Below are 18691 nucleotides of genomic sequence, written 5' to 3'. Positions count from 1 at the left end.
GCAAACCAGATCAGCTCAAAAGCAAAACACCTCGAGACCAAGAGGATAAAAGTTCTACCACTTAGCAAGCTACCTCCTCCCACAGAGGTCCTTGACTGGTTCTGCGGCCATTCAGGTGCTTATTCTTTTCTGCTCTTTGGGAGGAATTTTGTGGATTGTTTTTAAGAGTGCTTCTAATTTCTTTCTGTGATGCTAAGGATTAATTTTTCCAAACTTTAGTTGTTGATGAATGACGTTTGGTTATGTATCATTGTGGGAAGGCTTTCATTTTCCATTTTACCTGGCTTTGAACCCTTGCAGAGCTTGGATCCATGCTGTGTAAAAACCCCTCCTTTAATATTTGGTTCCTGCGATAAATTCATTTGGTAACGTGTCTGTTTATGACTTTGTGTTTCGTGATCCAGCATTATTTCATCATTGGGTATATTAAAAAATAAAATGTACTGATACCCAACAGAATTCTACTTGTCACTGTTCTTCATCCTTTTTTCAAAAATACCGATGTCGGGGCGCCTGGGAGGCTCAGTCATTTGAGCCTCTGACTTCGGCTCAGATCATGATCTCACGGTTCGTGAGTTCGAGCCCCGCATCGGGTTCCCTGCCGTCAGCACAGGGCCGACTTTCGATCCTCTGTCCTCCCCCCCTGCCCTCCCCCGCTCTCACACGCTCTCTCTCAAAATAAATATTTAAAAAAATTAGTAAGATTTTTAAAAATAAAAATGCCAATGTCTTACAAAACAGAAGCAAATATTTGATTTGAGTTACTTTACTATAATTGTATAAAGCGTGGATGGACACACAGTGCCACAAGTAAAGTACGCATTTCATAATGCGGGAGGCATGGGTGCAAAGTGGTCCAGAGAAGACAGGGATATTTGCAGGGTTGGGGCAAGAGCACACATGGAGGTGACCTACCTGTCCTTCCCAACCCCAGTTCTGTCCATATGCAAGGGGCCCTCCCACAGTCATGTGGACACCCCAGTCCACACTGCCATGCCCCACCGAACAGCTGCCCTGATGGCCATGCTTCGAGCCTAGGGAAACACACAGAATCTACCAAACGAGACAGACTGCAGGAAAGAAGCCTGGGCAGGCCCTAGAGATGCTCAGGCCAGTCTGGGCAGGAGCTGTGGGTTCCCAGGCACCGCAGGTGTGGTGCAGAATGGGGGACGGGTGCAGCTGGGGAGACAAGAGGGTCCTCGAACGCATGGAGGAGGGAGGGTGCTCTTCTCAGAAACCTGAAAAAGGCCACTTCACCCTGTAGGGCCTATAGCTACTCGTCTGTAAAACGGAGATAATATGACTGTGGTATAATAGAAGAGATATTTCCGGGCGCCTGGGTGGCTCAGCCGGTTAAGCGTCTGACTCTTTGATTTTGGCTCAGGTCACGATCTCACGGTGTGTGAGTTTGAACCCCGAGTCAGGCTCTGCACTGACCGTGTGGAGCCTGCTTGGGATTCTCTCTCTCCCTCTCTCTCTGCCCCTCCCCTGCTCTCTCTCTCTCTTTCTCTCAAAATAAATAAACTTGAAAAAAAAAATAGAAAAGATATTTGGTCTTTTCCCCCGTCCCTGGCACAGAGCTCTTAAAACTACTGGCTCTTCCTGAGTGAGAAGAATGATAGAAGCATCTAACGATGTGACCTTTGAGGGACCCCTAGAGAGCGTCACAGAGGTCCCAGGAAGACCACGCCTTGATGAGAAGCCTGGGGCTTCTGGTCCCACCACCATCTTCTGGGGAAGGGAGAAGGGCTGGGGATTGAGTTAATAATTGATATGCCTTGGGACGCCTGGGTGGCTCAGCTGGTTAAGCATCCGACTTCGGCTCAGGTCATGATCTCATGGTTTGTGAGTTTGAGCCCCTCGTCGGGCTCTGTGCTGATAGCTCAGAGCCTGGAGCCTGCTTCGGATTCTGAGTCTCCCTCTCTCTATGCCTCTCTCTCTCTCTCTCTCTCTCTCTCTCTCTCTCTCTCAAAAATAAACATGAAAAGAATTTTAAATAATTCATATGCCTTTGTGATGAAAACTTAAAAAATATATATATACCCAAATGACAGGAGTCAGAGCCAAGAGGGTGATACATTCCAACTCCATGGGGACAGAAGCACCCGTTCTCAGGCCCCTTCTAGATCTCACCATGTTCACCTGTATCCTTTATAACAGACTGTAAGAGTGAATGCAGCATTCTCCTGAGTTCTGTGTCCTTGTAGCAAATTACTGAATCACGGAAGGGGATGTGGGAACCCCGGGTCTGTAGGCAAGTTGGACAGAAATGTGGGCAATGTGAGGAGGGACCCGGTACCTTGAATTGGCATCTGAAGTAGATGGAGGAGGTCAGTCTTGCGGGACGGAGCCCTTCATGTGTGGGGCGTGACACTAACCCCAGGGAGGGTCAGAACCGAATTAAATTGTAGGATACCCGGCTGGGGTCGGAGAGTGGGAAACTTCGTTGATGGCGTTGAAAAAGACACTACATACCTGATGTCAGGAGCGGGGAGAAGAGACTCCTCAGTTTTCTACCTCCAAACTGATGGTCAGCGGTTCACACAGCTGTGAATACTGGGTTTGGCCAGGGTCTGTTCCCAACTGGTTAGTACCTGAGTGGGGACCACTGTGGGGCTCTCCCTCCGCGGCCAACTCCACCAGGCTTTTGTGAAATTACATTAAATCATACCCAAGAAACCTCTTGTGGTGCTAGGTACACAATAAGCACTTAGGAAGTGGTAACAGCTATGATTGAGAGAGCAAAGATTTGATACTGTGCAAAATGCTGCAACTTTGAGAGAAATAATTCTCAATAAACAAATTCATAAGGGACCTTTGTCAATTGACTGGAAACATCCTTGACTTAAAACCTGAATGTTGGGGGCGCCTGGGTGGCTCAGCTTGTTAAACATCTGACTCTTGATTTTGGCTCAGGTCCTGATCTCACAGTTCGTGGGTTCGAGCCCTGCATCAGGCTCCTTGCTGACAGTTCAGAGCCTGGAGCCTGCTTCAGATTCTGTCTGTCCCTCCCCTGCTCCCTCTCTCTCTCTCTCTCAAAAATAAATAAACATTTTAAAAAATAGAAAAAAAAAAAAAGGCACCTGGGTGGCTCAGTCGGTTAAGAGGCCGACTTTCGCTCAGGTCATGATCTCACAAATCATGAGTTCAAGCTCTGCATGGGGCTCTGTGCCGACAGCTCAGAGCCTGGAGCCTATTTCGGATTCTATGTCTCCCTCTCTCTTTCTCTGCCTCTCCCCTGCTTGCACTTTTCTCTCTCTCTCCCTCTCTCTCTCTCTCTCTCTCTCTCTCTCTCTCAAATAAACATTAGTAAAAAATTAAAAAAAAAAAGAAGTTATTGAGTTAAAGTGAGGTCATAGGGTAGGCCTTAAGCCAATCCGACTGGTGTCCTTACTCATCTAGAGGGCAGAAGATATGAACACCCAGGGAGAAGATGGCCATCACACGCCAAGGAGAGAGGCCTGGGGCAGACTCTCCCTCGCGGCCTCGGAAGGAACCAACTCTGCCCACACCTTGACCTCGGCATCCAGCCTCCAGAGCTGGCGATCTGTTTGTGCCATCTGAGCCCCCCAGTCTGCAGTGATTTCTCCCAGCTGCTGGGGAAAACGAATACACCTTTACTGAGGGACTTGTTTGATATTTCAACTGATGAAGATTAGGAGGCCTGATTTAGGGAAGGTTAAGCGGGGAGGGTGTGCCTCAGGAATCATATCCGATTTATTTTCCACTCTTTTTTACCAGACTACCACCTCGGCTCAAGGAGCATCCCAGGCACTGTGTATTACCGTCCCATCTACTAACCACTCCTGGCTTCATTTTGGCAAAAAAGAGATTCTTTAAGTTCCGTGGCCCAAATGAGTGTTAATGTAGGCCCCACCATAACCTCTTCCAACCCCTGAAATGCTTTTCTGAGGGAAGCCTGATAGTTCTCGCAGCCAAAGGACACATTTTGTAGATAAAGTGCTGAAATCCCCCACCTTTCCCTGTGTCTGCCTCTTGAGATGAGGCTTCCATTGAATACAAGTCAAATAACTATAAAATAGCCACAGAGCAAATTTGGTGATATGACAGGAAAATGTATATATCATAAAGCATAAGTATCTGTAGTCACTGCCCTTGGCCTCCGGCTCTTCTGGAAGGAGCAGACGAGAACAGAAGGAAGTGAAGAAAAGGGTGATGACAAGGTCAATACTTGCGAAGCAGGGACAAAACCAACCATCCCCTGTGTCAGGGGCGGGGGCCAGCAGACCATGCCGGGCCAGGGGCATCTTACTCGGGGGAAGAGTCAGTGGAACCAACACCATCCCTCAACGTACATCAAACAATCCAAAGAAGGGTCTTCGGTTTTTGGTTTTAATTTGTCTTCATCATGATAAATGTGCTCTTCAATCGTCATCCTCCATTTCACCCATCTCCCCATCAAGGGAAGGTCTCGGGAGGTTTTGGAGCACAAAGATCAAATATTCAAGATACCAAATATTTATAGATTCTTATTTAAAAAAAAAAAAATCTTGCCTAGGAGAGGTAGGGTTATCCGGGATTTTGTTTTACCTTTAATTGCCCTTGGCCCCACCATCTTTTTTCTCTGTGAGTCATTTGTCTTGCTTTTGGCCAACACTGCTTTTCTTGGGTCTTCAAAGATCGTGGAACATCTGAAAAAGAATTTAAATATATTAAACCTTGGGGTTTTCCCCCCAAATATTAATATCAAGGATCAAACGTGTGCTTCGTGGCTAAACCTATTTCTTAAATATTATTTTAAAATATCCTAAAAAGAGGGGCACCTGGGTGGCTCGGTCGGTTGAGCATCCAACTCTTGATTTTGGCTCAGGTCACGATCCCAGGGTCATGGGACCGACCCCGAGTGATGCTCTGCACTGTGCGTGGCGTCTGCTTAAGATTTTCTCTCTCTCTCCCTCTTCCCTTCTCCCCTGCTCATACTCTCTCTCCCCGTCTAAAAAAAAAAAAAAATCCTAAAAGGAGAATGAATTTAAAATCCTCCCCTTAAAAAAAGGCAGGGGGGAGAGGGGTGACAACATCTCCCCAGGAAAGCTCAGCGTTAAGAAACAAAAATTAGGAGTGAAATAAAAGCCAAGCCTGAACTGGCATAGTAAAGCACACATACACTTTTGCAAAGAAAATATTTTGAACATGTTTTCCTTCCTTTGCAGACCCCAGCTTTAGTAATAATGGTTTCTCCATCCTTGAGCCCTTTTGTCTGCTCAAACAAAGAGTAACAAAGTTTATTAAACGTCCTGGGAACTGTAATTAAGCAATCATTTTAGTTCCAGGAAAGAAACAATCCTTTTAATTTGTAGATGCTTAGGAGGATCCATGTTTTTTAGAAACATTAGACACACTACCAAACTGAAATAAGGGAGAGAAGGGGGGGTAAGTCTTCCTTAGAATACGCCTGTTGCCACAGCTCTAAAATCCAATCTCTTTTTTTGGCAATACAGGAATTTCAGGGCTCATGCAACTTTCCAAGTAAAATATCCAATCCCAAAATGTTACATTTAACGGAATCCTCACAACATGACAAATTGCAAATGGCAACTGTTTCAGTTGAAAATATTTTCAAACTAGAAAATGTCTTAAGTGTTGCATCAAAATCAATATTTGCAAGGGGCGATATTATTTCTAAATGTTTCCACGGTCCCGCTGGCTCTCCCACTCTGCTCGGGGCGCCAGCCAAGTCCACCTAAAGTCTCTGGGCCTGGGCTCTAGGACAGTTCGTCCGGCTGCCCCAGTCCCCACAAAGTGTCTGCTGTGATATGGGAAAATGTAAATTCTCGGGAAAATACTAGAATCCAAAACCACATGCGTAACGTGATTCCAATATTGTAAAAAGACCAACACGAGCTGGATGAAAGACAAAAGGGAAGGCGGAAAGGGAAGGGGGCGGCTCTAAGGAAGGGTACGGAGTCGCTCACAGAAGCGGCTTTGAGGTTCCAACACGAGGGAGTCTTATTTTCTCGGTGATCTTCTTTGGGACACGTTCCTAATTTTCAGAATGAAGAATATTCATTTCGATAACCAGGAAAAAAAAGAAAAAAGAAAAAAAAAAGAAAAAAGAAAAAGGAAAAAAAACAACTAAGCAATAATCCTTTTATGTTACTCGACGGATTTCCGAACTGTTTTCTTGACAGTGATGTGCGACTTGTACCTATCCGGCCTTGGCGGGAAAGGGGAAGGGAACGGTGAACTAGATCACGCTCTGTGTGGCCGCGCGGACCCTGAGTTACCAAAGGTGTTCCCAAGTTTCTTTTTCTCCAAATCCAAAAGGCAATATTGATTAGCGCTTGGCTAAATGCTTTCCACGGACAAGTGGTCAGAGTAGTATTTAGTTTCCAATTGCCGAAGAGGGAGTAAGAGTTTTTTAAAAGCACGGGCTGAGATTTACTATCCTATGTCATCTCAGAGCATCCTTCAGTGCCAAAACCTCTACATGCCGAAGGAGTAACCTGATTTATGACTGAATATTGCTGGACCTGATTTAAAGACAAGAGTAAAGCCCAGAGAAGATTCTATTAAATATGTGCAATGGATATTTTTAAATTAGCATTATGGCGTTATTAATATTTCATTTATCCAGAGGGCACTTATCTGACAACATAAATTATCCATAACACAGCTGAGAAGACACAAAGGATCCAAAAAAATGTCACGAAGTCCGGGGAGAGAAGCTTTTGCCAGAGAAAGGCACGCTACCAGCCGCGTGAGGCTAACAGCTGGCCCGGTCAAAGCGAGAAAGTCAGAAAATTTTGCAAACCAGACTCCGGAACTCAAAAAATACAGCCATTTGAGAGCTCTGGTTTAAGAGCACACTGCTTAACCCTGCCCAACAGTCCCTGGTCCCGCTGAAAGCAGAGACCAGAGGACCACGTGGCCGTATGAGGACACCGCCCGCCCCCCCCCCCAACCCCCAGCCCCACCACGGCCAAGGACTACAGTCCCCACCACCCTCAGATTCCGTGTGGCTCCGCAGTCTCCACGGTCACAGGAAGAAGGATGTGGTCGTTAGAGAGTGCCCACTGGACACGGGTGGAGCCAAACGCGTCTGAGCATCTGAAGGGCAAGTTCATTTGCCAGAGCAGCCTTGGTGCGGGGAGGGAGCCCCGGGCTGGGATTCCCAGGCTCGTGCTGACACAGGGCAGCTGCCAGAGCTGCTCTGCACCCCGGTTTGCTCGTCCACAAGCTGTGGGCGAGAGACGGGGGTGCGGGTGCGAGAGAGGGATTGTGGGTAACAGGTGGCGTGAATGAGAGACAGGGGGCACTGTGAGAGGCGGCCCAGGTCAGGGAGAGGTGGCACAGGTGACAATGATGTGGCACGGGTCAGGGAGAGGCGGTGCGGGTCACGGAGGGGCGTGGGTCAGGGAGAGGTGAGGCGGGTCAGGGAGGGGCGGCGAGGGTCGGGAGAGGTGAGGCGGGTCACGGAGGGGCGCGGGTCAGGGAGAGGTGAGGCGGGTCACGGAGGGGCGAGGGTCGGGGAGAGGCGAGGTGGGTCACGGAGAGGCTGCGCGGGTCGGGGAGGGGCGGCGCGGGTCAGGGAGAGGTGAGGCGGGTCAGGGAGGGGCGGCGAGGGTCAGGGAGAGGTGAGGCGGGTCAGGGAGGGGTGGAGAGGGTCAGGGAGAAGTGAGGCGGGTCACGGAGAGGCTGCGCGGGTCGGGGAGGGGCGGCGCGGGTCAGGGAGAGGTGAGGCGGGTCAGGGAGGGGCAGAGAGGGTCAGGGAGAGGTGAGGCGGGTCACGGAGAGGCTGCGCGGGTCGGGGAGGGGCGGCGCGGGTCAGGGAGAGGTGAGGCGGGTCAGGGAGGGGCGGCGAGGGTCGGGGAGAGGCGAGGCGGGTCACCGAGGGGCGCGGGTCAGGGAGAGGTGAGGCGGGTCACGGAGGGGCAAGGGTCGGGGAGAGGCGAGGTGGGTCACGGAGAGGCTGCGCGGGTCGGGGAGGGGTGGGGAGGGTCAGGGAGAGGCGAGGCGGGTCACGGAGGGGCGCGGGTCAGGGAGAGGTGAGGCGGGTCAGGGAGGGGCGGCGAGGGTCAGAGAGAGGCGAGGCGGGTCACGGAGAGGCTGCGCGGGTCGGGGAGGGGCGGCGCGGGTCAGGGAGAGGTGAGGCAGGTCACGGAGGGGCGCGGGTCAGGGAGAGGCGAGGCGGGTCGGGGAGGGGCGGCGAGGGTCAGGGAGAGGTGAGGCGGGTCACGGAGGGGCGTGGGTCAGGGAGAGGCGAGGCGGGTCAGGGAGAGGCGAGGCGGGTCACGGAGGGGCGCGGGTCAGGGAGAGGTGAGGCGGGTCACGGAGGGGCGAGGGTCGGGGAGAGGCGAGGTGGGTCACGGAGAGGCTGCGCGGGTAGGGGAGGGGTGGGGAGGGTCAGGGAGAGGCGAGGCGGGTCACGGAGGGGCGGCGAGGGTCGGGGGTCAGGGAGAAGTGCCGCGGGTGACAGGGAGGTGGCGCAGGTCAGGGAGGGGAGGCGCAGGTGACAGGCGGTGCAAGTCGCCTCGTGGCAGCGCCAGGCGGACAGACGAAGACACCGCTATGTTCAGCGCGCGGGGCCTCCCGGTTCCCCGAGCACCCTGCACGCGGAGCCGCTCCCCGCACACAGACCCTCCTGGCCACCTCGTGTCCGCCGCGGCGCAGGCTCCACGGCCAGGCCGGCTCCCGGGAAGGTGCCAACCTCCACGTCCAGACAGCGCTCCGTGCCCTCCGCGACAGGGAACAGCCCGGACACGGGGCGAACGGCAGCCTTTCGAGAGAAGGCTCCATCGCCACGAGGGACGGACGGAAGGACGCCCGGGACGGAGGGGCTGCGATCGCCTCCACGGTCACCGCGAACTCGGTTGGCTCGCTCACAGCCCCCGGAAGGCCGCAGAGGCGGCCGCGCGCGTGTGCGGCCCCGCCCCCTTCGCAGAAGGCGCCCACATCCCGCCAGGCCCGGGGAAGGCTAGTGACCCTCCCCCACTTCAAGGGCAAAGCCGACCCCGGGCACCCCTCTTCTTGTCACTGGCAGGTCAGGGATGGGCCACTCGACACCGGGGAAATGAGCTGGAGCACTTCGGGGAAGAGTCTCCAGGCAGGGGGGGCCTGTCCTCTCTGTGTGACACTTGGGGCTGTGGCAGCCATCTCAGGCCCATGAGGGCAGGTACCTGAGGACCAAACCGATAGGCTGTGGCTGTCTGGGAGTAACTGCAGGAAACCTCTGGGCTTCTGCTCCGGGTGGGGAAAAACAGAATGGACCAACCCCGAAGGCAGAAAACACCCTATTCGCTCAGGTACCTGCGAACAATAGAGTCGCTTTCGCCGTCTGTATCCAACTCAAACAGATGTGCTGAATATGCTCCACAGTTGTAACTTTACAATAAAGTGATCTGGGGCGCCTGGGTGGCTCAGTCAGGTGGGCGTCTGACTTCGGCTCGGGTCACGATGTCACTGTTGGTGGGATCCAGCCCTACTTCGGGCTCTGTGCTGTCAGCGCGGAGCCTGCTTCGGATCCTCTGTCTCCCTCTCTCTCTCTGCCCCTCCCCCACTTGCAGGCTCTCTCGCTCTCTCTCTCTCTCAAAAATAAATAAACATTTGGGGCGCCTGGGTGGCTTAGTCGGTTAAGTGTCTGACTTTGGCTCAGGTCACGATCTCACAGCTCATGAGTTCAAGCCCCACGTCCGGCTCTGGGCTGACAGCTCGGAGCCTGGAGCCTGCTTCGGATTCTGGGTTTCCATCTCTCTCTGCTCTCTCTCTCTGTCTCAAAAATAAACATTAAAAATTTTTTAAAAATAAATAAACACTTAAAAATAAAATAAAATAAAACGATCTGCTGGAAATTAGCCCATAAATCTCTCTACATGAACACTAGACCTAGGACTTAGAAAACAAATAACGATCATTAAGGGAAGTGGCCCATCGCAATCTGCACATGTATTAAGCATCCAGCACTGGGGGTGAGGACATGCCCTCAATAAACACAGGATTTGATGGGGGGATAATACTTGTAGTTAAATGACCGACTGGATGCAGAATGGGGGTGGGGGCAGAGAGTCGTGAGAGGTACAAGAGAGGAGACAACTGCATGCAGCGCCATGGAATGGTGATGCCTCTTTGGGGGAGTTAGTATGTGACAGGCACTTAGTATTTGATAGGTGGGAATGGGGCAGAGAGCGGGCCAGGTGGAGGAGATGTGAGCAAAGGCACGAAGGTGAGTGAGTGCACTTGGGAGAGGCGTGGTAGAAGGAGAATGTCTTTCTCTACGTCCCACATCTCTACATCCACTCAGAGCGTGAGCTCAGAAATGCTGGGCGACCTGCCTCTATAATCCACGAGAAGTTCCACTGGTATTTGCCTCCTTCCGTGATCTAAACGCAGCCTGCCCTTCAGACCCATCCATTCATTCGTTCATTCAGTTCTTCATTCATTAGCCATCCATCCGTCCAACATGCAACCGACTGAGTCCCCTACACGTGCCAGGTACTGAGCTAAGCAGCAACTAGGGCTGGGCTTTGCCCGTGAGTTCAGAGTCCGGCGGGAGAGATAGAGTTGTACGAAAGCAATAATAAATACCAACTCCCCGCTGTCTTGTTTGACCCCCCCCCCAGCTGCAGAATACGAGTGGGGGCAGCACCTGAACTATTTGAGACCCTGAAGGAGACAGGAAAACTGCCAAGAACTCAGGGAACAGCAGGAAGAGAATTAGAAGAACTGGAAAAGATCCACACCACGGAATCCAAGAAAGGACGCCCAGTAAGACAGAAACAGTTCACAGTACGGGACCTGCAGAGGGATGGACAAGCACGAGAAGTTCATTGGCCGACCACACGTACTGCGAACGGACTCTGGATATGGCAAGTCGGGACCTCTTGGGGGCCTCTATCAGCACTGCAACAGAAGGGCTGAGCAAGCCAGTTTCTGCATGGACGGTCTGGGCAGTGGATGGTGGAGAGGATATGTGAGCCACTGCAGGCTACGCATAAGAGGCGTGGAGCAGCCAAGAGAGAGGAAGGGAGAGAAGCTCGAGGAAAAAGCACCGGTTCACCCGCCCACTCAACACTTGTCACGTGCCTCCGTGTTTCAGAAACAGCTAGCAGCTGGGGACGCAGCAGGGCACACGAAGTCTTGCCCTCAAGAGGTTTACAACCCGCTTTGTTCACTGTTCTTTGTCGGTGATGAGGAAAGAAGGTATGTTTACAAGTGGGATAGAGGGAACCGGTGGAGGAGTAGACACAGAGATTCCAGAGACAGAGAGAGAGAGAGAGAGAGGAACGAGGGATGGCCCACTCTGGAAGAGCCAGAGGAGAGGCCAGACGCAACAGCACGTTGGTGGGGTCCGCCCTGGCAGGTGGTGAGCCGCAAAAGAAGTGATGCGCCGTTCGATGCCTGACAACCAGCTCTCCGAGGGAAAACTGGTATGAGGCATTTGGCAATTTCTGTGGAGCAACCATTCCCATCACGGCCAACCGCAAGGAGCCAACAGCTGTCCCCAAACGCAGAGTTGGATAGAGAGGCACAGGATCACCGCAGCCGGCCCGCAGGAGCTGAACCCCGCACACCTGTGCTCTAGAAGCCACGAGACAAGGAGCCGGAAGTGACTGGCAAGGAAGGGAGGGTGATGGCACAGGAAATCTGGGAAGACCCGCCCAGAGACCCGCCTGAGTCCCTGTGGTGAGTCACTGCTGGGAAGGACAAACCCTAGGGAGACGGGAGTTCAAAAACGAGAAAATATGAGCGGTCCGGGTCTCCCTAGAAGCTCTCCTGCTTCCTGCAGCTGGTTAGTAGCTCAAAACGTATGCTTCCTTCGGTCTGACGTCGTTAGTGTGTGCGCCTGTGTATGTCTCCACTGGTGAATCACTGGCCTGTGTCTTCTGCTCGCACTTAGAACTCAGTGAGGCAGTTCTTGGAATCCTATAGGATCTCCTGAAGGGACTCCTGTTGCCCTGCGTCATAAAGAAATGTTGCCAAACTAAACCAGCAGCTCAAGGGTCTCCCATGAATCACGTCTGAGCCGCACGCCGGCCGTGACCGCACGCTTCTTCATCAGCTCGGTCGGGTCTGGCTTGCCTACTGCTCGGTTCCGTTTCATTTTGGGCTCTGGGCTCAATCTTTTCCCCCTGAAGACACTAAATCAAACTCCATTCACGGTGCCTCCTCCCCATTCTTCCTTCGTGGGGACAACGAAATGTTTATACACTTCAACGCGCCCAGACACACGGACCCTTACAAAGCCACGTCGCTCTTGAAGGAAGGTCCCTTCATCCCTTTTTAGCCTTGCCATTCCCACGCGAAAGCATCAAGCTGATCTCGGAGGGGAAGGCGTGGCTGACAGTTGCCACCAAAACAAAACACACAGCAGCAAAACAGCTCTACGGCCCCTCGGTCTGGGGACCGTGATCTGCCTCAAGGTCCCGGTAAAAATGAGACATTGGAAGGAAAACAGGCTGCATTTGAAAGGCGGGTGACATCAAGAAAGAGAAAATACTATAAATACCACTTCTCTCCCCGTCTACACTGAGCCTTCTGTTAAGGGAAACACATTTACCAGAGGGTTGTTTTTTTTTTTTTTTTTTCCTAAGTTCAACTGGAAAAACATAAATATTTAGTCATTTCATACAGCAGACAAGGGACAAGCAGGCCACGGGTTAAAGGAACATTATGTATTTCTAAGAAAGTTCATCTAACAAAATATGTCCTGGGGGAACAGAATCCCAAAGTCTGTTTTAGAAACGAGCCTGACCTTCATCAAGGAATTTTGTCTTGATGTAATCACCAGGTCAAATCTTAAGGACGGCGATCGCATGGATGCCATCTTTGCAAACGATGAGGTCTGTTTCATATTTTTAAATTAACAACACTGGGCAGGAAAAACAATCAAAATACTGTTAATAACATACAATTGTTTTGGAGGTTGCGTGTGAAAACCACTAATTGCCAGTTAACTGAATCGATATTGTATTAACATCTCAATATTATGGACAAAAGAGGCAAAGTTCCTGAATGGCAAGATAACCCATAATAGAACAGAAAAGACAACAATGAACGTTAACAGGGGCAGGGCCGCAAAGGATAACACAGATCATTTTTCGGTGAAACTCTGCCTGTCAGCATCACCCTGATGTTTTTATTTTGAATCGAGTAGGAAGAGGCAGATAGAAAGAGGGTAGAAACTTTCCTAAGAAAAGTCAACTAGCATAAAGGCAGAAAGAAAAAAGAAGAAAAAAAAAATACTGAGACTAATAATGTAGATACTTCTCAACATCATCTGCCATTACTGCTCTGTTAAACAAAACAGGGGGCGCCTAGGTTGACTCAGCCAGTTAAGCATCCAACTTTTTGGCTCAGGTCATGATCTCACAGGTTGTGGGTTCGAGCCCCGCATCGGGCTCTGTGCTGACAGCTCAGAGCCTGGAGCCTGCTTCGGATTCTGTGTCTCCCTCTCTCTCTGCCCCACCCCTGCTCATTCTCTGTCTCTCTCTGTCTCTCAAAAACAAATAAATGTTTAAAAAAAATTGAAACAAACAAAAAAAAATGGCCAAATACTTACAGAATACCAACAGGGAAAGGTTACCTTGTACCCTTAAAGGGTGAGGAATTTCAAAGAGCCTTGAACTCACTATGAAAGTAACTCTGTGCCCACCAGCTTTGCTCAAACACTTTGGCACTCTGGTGATTGGTATCTCACCAGCAGGAGCTCTGAAACCAGTTTTTCCATCTCCACTGACTTCTGACGGGTTTAAGAGCATCACATAAAGATCACCTTATTTTTACTGGACACAGTTTGGAAGCAAAAAAGTTTTAACCCTCCCACGTATTTTAAATAGAAGTCATGAGCCTCGCCATGAATGCCCTTCCCTGACGTGAGGTTTCTAAAATGCCCTTCTCGATTTCCAGCTAGGCATTCCATCCATATAGAATTTTCCATGAGCTCTATCATTAACAAGTCGTTCGGTGGGAATTAACTGATCGGTCCATGCAAAGAGCTTGTCCTGGGGTTTTGCAGGAGGAAAAGGGTCCACAGTGCGTCTCTTACCTCCGGACAGCTGACGTGCTTTGCAAGACAGTAAGCTTGCGGACCGAGGTTTTATGTCACGGAAGAAGGGACAATGTAGCGGCTCCAGGAAGAAGCATGGGGATAGGTCAGGGGAGACGAAAATGCAGCTGCAGCTTGGCGTGGCAGGATCTAAATGCGATCCTACTAACAACAGAAATCCTACAGACCTCAGAGCGGAGAGGAATCCAGGGCGGAGGACTAGGCAACCCTTATAGCCCTCGTCTGTAAGGGCATCCGGTGGTGCAGTTACATTTCTTGCAAGGATAAAATGAGGCACTATGGGAAAAGCCCTCTGTCAACAGCTTAACAGTGTCTTTACCATCTCTGCCCAGGACAACAGCCTCCAACAGGGGGTGTGGAGAGAGGTGGGTGGTCTCTCCGGCAGATGTTCTAGAAAAGTGGTGAAGCAGGAGGGCCCGACGTGGGATGGGGGGGGGGGGCACATGAGCTGGATGATCAGGCCTGTGTAGATCACAGAGGGCTGGACACAGACCCCCGGGAGGGCCCAGAGGTACAGGCTAAGAAGCCTGACCCTTATTCTGAAAATCCCAGCTGGAGATCCCGGAGCATCTGGGGCACCGAGCTTCCGAAGAGGCTTCCGGGAGGATTCACCAAGCATTGACTGCAGGGAGGGGGAGGCCGGGACCAAGCAGCTGCCGAGGCCCAGCCAGGGAGGGAGGCCAGGGCAGCCAAGGAATGCAGGAGCCAGGAATGCAGAACCTGGTGGCCAGCTGGGCACAGGAGGGGGGGTGGGGGAGGGGGAGGAGGATGGAAAAGACGGGGAGCTCTGTTTCAGCCCCAAGAATGGGAAGTTTCATCCCCCGTGACTCTGGGGACCGGGACTGAGACTGGGACTCCGGCCTCTGCGGGGCCACCTCAGAGCAGAAACGTGGTAGAGACTGCTGCCGAGACGGGCCACACTACACAGGTGACAGTGACAGCCTCCAGGGGGCGGGTAAGACCCTCTCTGGTCTCCCTCACACCTGCCTGTTTAACCAGCGCCCCGTTTTTAGGACATTCTCTTCTCACCTGAAATTTCTCTGGGTTTCCGATGTGCAGCAATTCACAAGGTGCAATTAACAGACTTCACTCAACAGTTGCTTTTTCTCTGGCTGGGAAAGGAGCTAGCTACCAGAACTTTCCTGTGCCGGCCTGACCTTCTGGAATCTGAGCAGGGTTTGCAATCCCAAGACCAGATGTTCAAGGCCGGCCCTCTCTAAAGAAAGGGGGTGGAGGGGAGGGGGGTTCCCTCTTCTCATCTCAGAGTAGATAGAACAGCTCAGTCTGGGTGTGAAAAACAAATGCATCGTGAGCCCCTGAACACAGCAAGGTTACCCCTATTTCTCTGCAGGACAGTAATGGCCTCGTTCGTCAGTCCAAACTGCAGGGCCTGTCGGGGCATTACTCGTCGGGCCCACTGATTGAGAGAGCCTGGAAGGTGATTATTGCTGTCCTCAATTCTCCTGGTAAGGCAATTTGGGCTTACAAAGACCACAGAGCTGGTAAGTGGACAAGCAGAGCCTCAAACTCGGGATTCTGGCCCAGCCTCTGTTTTCCTGCGAATCATGCGGTCTCCTGAGTCGAGGAAAAGTCACACCCTGGTTCAACAGCAGAGAAGACAAACCAGAGTCCGGCCTCCTGGCACCTTTCTGGGGCCCTCTCTCAATCTCAATCTCCACAATCCTCTTTCACAGTCAAAACCCAGGAAAAGTGGAAAGGCTTCCCTAAAGAAAGAGCTAAACAGCATTACAGTTGGATTGATCGCTCCATAGAACTAATTCTTCTGTCCCAAAGCCCAAATCCGCACGAGTGGGTACATGCAGGCTAATCTTTGCTTTAATGCCTCCTACTTTCTCCCAAGAACCCCCTAGTTTACTAGGCATCTCAGAAACGCCAAGTTTCAGGAATCAATTTTCTGGATTAACCCCCCCAAAATGTCAGCCGGCCAAAAATGGCCTTCCAGAAAGCTCAAGAGTGTGATCTCAAGTACCCTCCCAGCTGGTGTTCCCCACGCTGGTGTTTCAGACGTGGTGTAGACAAACCCCAGGCAGACCCAGGAATCACACCATCCATCCTCCATCCCATAAGGTCAGCCTGCAACTACCAAAAACAAAAGGCGGTCTCCTAAAACAGAAGGACTCGAGATCCTTCCAGAGGCGATCTGAGCGGAAACCAATTATGGGATCTGGGAGGGCAGCTTAGCTGCTCTAATGGCATCGTCTTCTTGTTCCTTCCTGCGACCTCCAGTCTGCTACTTGCTCTGGAGGACCTCCCTCTGAAGTAGAGAACGAGACCCTCGGAGCACTCCAATTCACCCCTCTAAATCCACGTGGGACGCCCTGCCCAGAAAACAGACTGCAGCCACCCTCGGTGCTGAGAAGGACGCGTGTACCCAGCACAACCCATCGCTCTCTTCCATCTACTCCTGCCTCACGTTTATAGTATCATGAGTGAGAGGACGAGCTGTGTGACCCTGGGAAAGTTGCTTAACCTCTCTGTGCCTCCGTTTGCGCATCTATAAAACAGATACAAAGCAGTCTACCTTGGAAGTCTGTTTTTAAGTGCTAAATTAGCTATTTAAACAGCTGAGGGGAACCTGGGTGCCTGAGTCAGTTGAACAGGCTGAGGGTCCGCCTTCGACTCAGGTCGTGATCTCACATTCGTGAGTTCAAGCCCCACACCAGGCCCACGACTGTCGGTGCAGAACCCGCTTCGGATCCTCTGTACCCCTCTCTCTCTCACTCTCTCAGAATATAGCAAGTACGGTAAACGTTAACTAATTAGCTGCTTAATGGCTTATGGAGAAGAACTTACAATAAGTTTTGGGGGATTCCTTGTGAATTTTAAACACCTGGTCCGCTGGAGTCCTATTTCTTGCTATTAGAAGGTCATTTAAAGGTGAGTGTGAGTTACAGTGAGGGTGAATTACACACCCACAGAGTAAAGGCAGGGCAGGAAATGACAGCCCGCTGCTGTGTCCTGACTTTCCCAATTAACTGGTTTTGTGGGATGGACAAAGCTGGAGATATTTGATGAGCTGGAGATAAGCATGCAAAGTTCAACAGGCCGTGCTCTTGGGATCAACACCCATAGATGCAGACGGAGGAAGCAGGACTGTGATCCGGCCCCAGCAAAGGCCTCAGATGACCCAATGGGGCCCTCTGGAGCTGGGCTGACCCTTCAGAGCTGGGAGTCAAGGTCAAGGGGCCAGGCCTTTAACCACCACCGTGGGTGTAAATCCATGGGAGGCTATGGTATCCAGACACTAGTCTAGGTGTTTCGGATGTGGTTCTCGTCTACAATTAACTGACTTCGAAGTAAAGCAGGCTGTCTCCTGGATATTGGTGGGCCTCAGCTAATCACTGGAAGGCCTTAAGAGAAGAGATCGAGGTTTCTCAGGAAAGAAGGACTCTTATCCCTGAGCGGTAACGTAAAAGTCTGGGTGTCCAGTTTGCGAGCCTGCCCGACAAATGTCAGAATCAAGACTGGAATAGTATCTCTTGCTCGAGTACTCAGCCTCTTGGCCCATCCTATAGATTCCAGACCTGCCAGCCCCATAGTTGCGTGGGCCAATTCTTCAAGATAAATTTCATTAAAATAGAGATTCAGAGATATAGTTACAGATAGCTATCTGCCTACACACATCTGTATCTGTCCCGTTACACCTGCTTCCGCGCAGAGCTGTTACCCCGATGTTGATTAGTCATGGGCTGCCCCCGGAAAGAGGCATGACCCTGGACAGGGTGACATCACCAGCTGGTAGCAAAGAGGCCTGACAGCAGGGGCATCTTCCCAGCGACTCGCAGCCTTGGAGAGAACAGATCTTCCACTGTCAGGGGGGACCTGTGGGGTCTATGCCAACGGGGAAAACTGTGTAGGTATAGAAGAAATGCCTAGAACTGCAAGGTAAAACCCAGAATGATAAAAATCACACAATTTAGAGTTGGAGAGAATCTAGACATCATTAATAAGTGTGAAATAATGGATAAAAATGGACAGCACTGGACGCCCACAGTGTTGGGGTCAATCTCAGCAGACCAGGGTCATCAGGGGCCCCCGATGAAGTTACAGCGACTTCTGACATCAGGGGAACCCACAACCTTCAGGCACCGCAAGGATGGGAGCCTGATGCTCTCCTATGCATGGGGGGGCCTCCCTAAAATCGGGACTCATGGCAGGGTGGGGGCTAATTTGTAAGGTTTGCCAATGTCCGTGTGGTGTAAGTGCTCCCCCCACCGATCCATCTACCAACAGGAGGTGTTGGGAAGAAAAGGGCACGCGGCTCTCACGGCTCCGTGTGCGACACTCGAAGGGGACACTAAGGGGCCCGTGGAAGGGATCAGAGAGTGGCCCTTCTTCAGAGAGAGCATTGTCAGAGGCGGTGCAGCAGGGGGCAGAGGACGGGGACCTGGATGGGCAAATGCATGAGCACAGACACACGCTGAGCTCCAGCCAGGGAGGGAGGCTTTGGAAGAACCATTCAAGGTTCTAAGCTGCCAGGGCACAGGTGACCGACCCCAGGGTAGGAGGAAGCTCTCGGAGAGGTGGCCTGGAGCCCCCAGAGAGCAGGTAAGTAGATAGGGATCTGGTGGGAGTGCGCTGAGCTGCCTTCCACGGCGACGCCAGATGGCCTGAGTGTCCTCTCGTGCAACATGGAAGGTTGCTGGG

General features: G+C 51.6%; 1 protein-coding gene across 3 annotated transcripts in view; it reads right to left on the bottom strand.

Annotated features, from left to right (window-relative positions):
• The window catches only part of ERG (ETS transcription factor ERG), a 269120-nt gene that overhangs the window by 191133 nt on the left and 59296 nt on the right, over nucleotides 1-18691 (bottom strand). For all 3 annotated transcript variants that reach the window (XM_023238738.2, XM_045036606.1, XM_045036605.1), the window contains one exon: nucleotides 4552-4652. The gene's annotated coding sequence lies outside the window, so the exon portion shown is untranslated. The remainder of the gene's footprint in view (nucleotides 1-4551; nucleotides 4653-18691) is intronic.

The sequence above is a fragment of the Felis catus genome, chromosome C2, assembly GCF_018350175.1.
Source record: "Felis catus isolate Fca126 chromosome C2, F.catus_Fca126_mat1.0, whole genome shotgun sequence".
Taxonomy (NCBI): domain Eukaryota; kingdom Metazoa; phylum Chordata; class Mammalia; order Carnivora; family Felidae; genus Felis; species Felis catus.
Note: the sequence above shows the minus strand (reverse complement) of the source record. Positions and strands in the feature narration are given on the sequence as shown.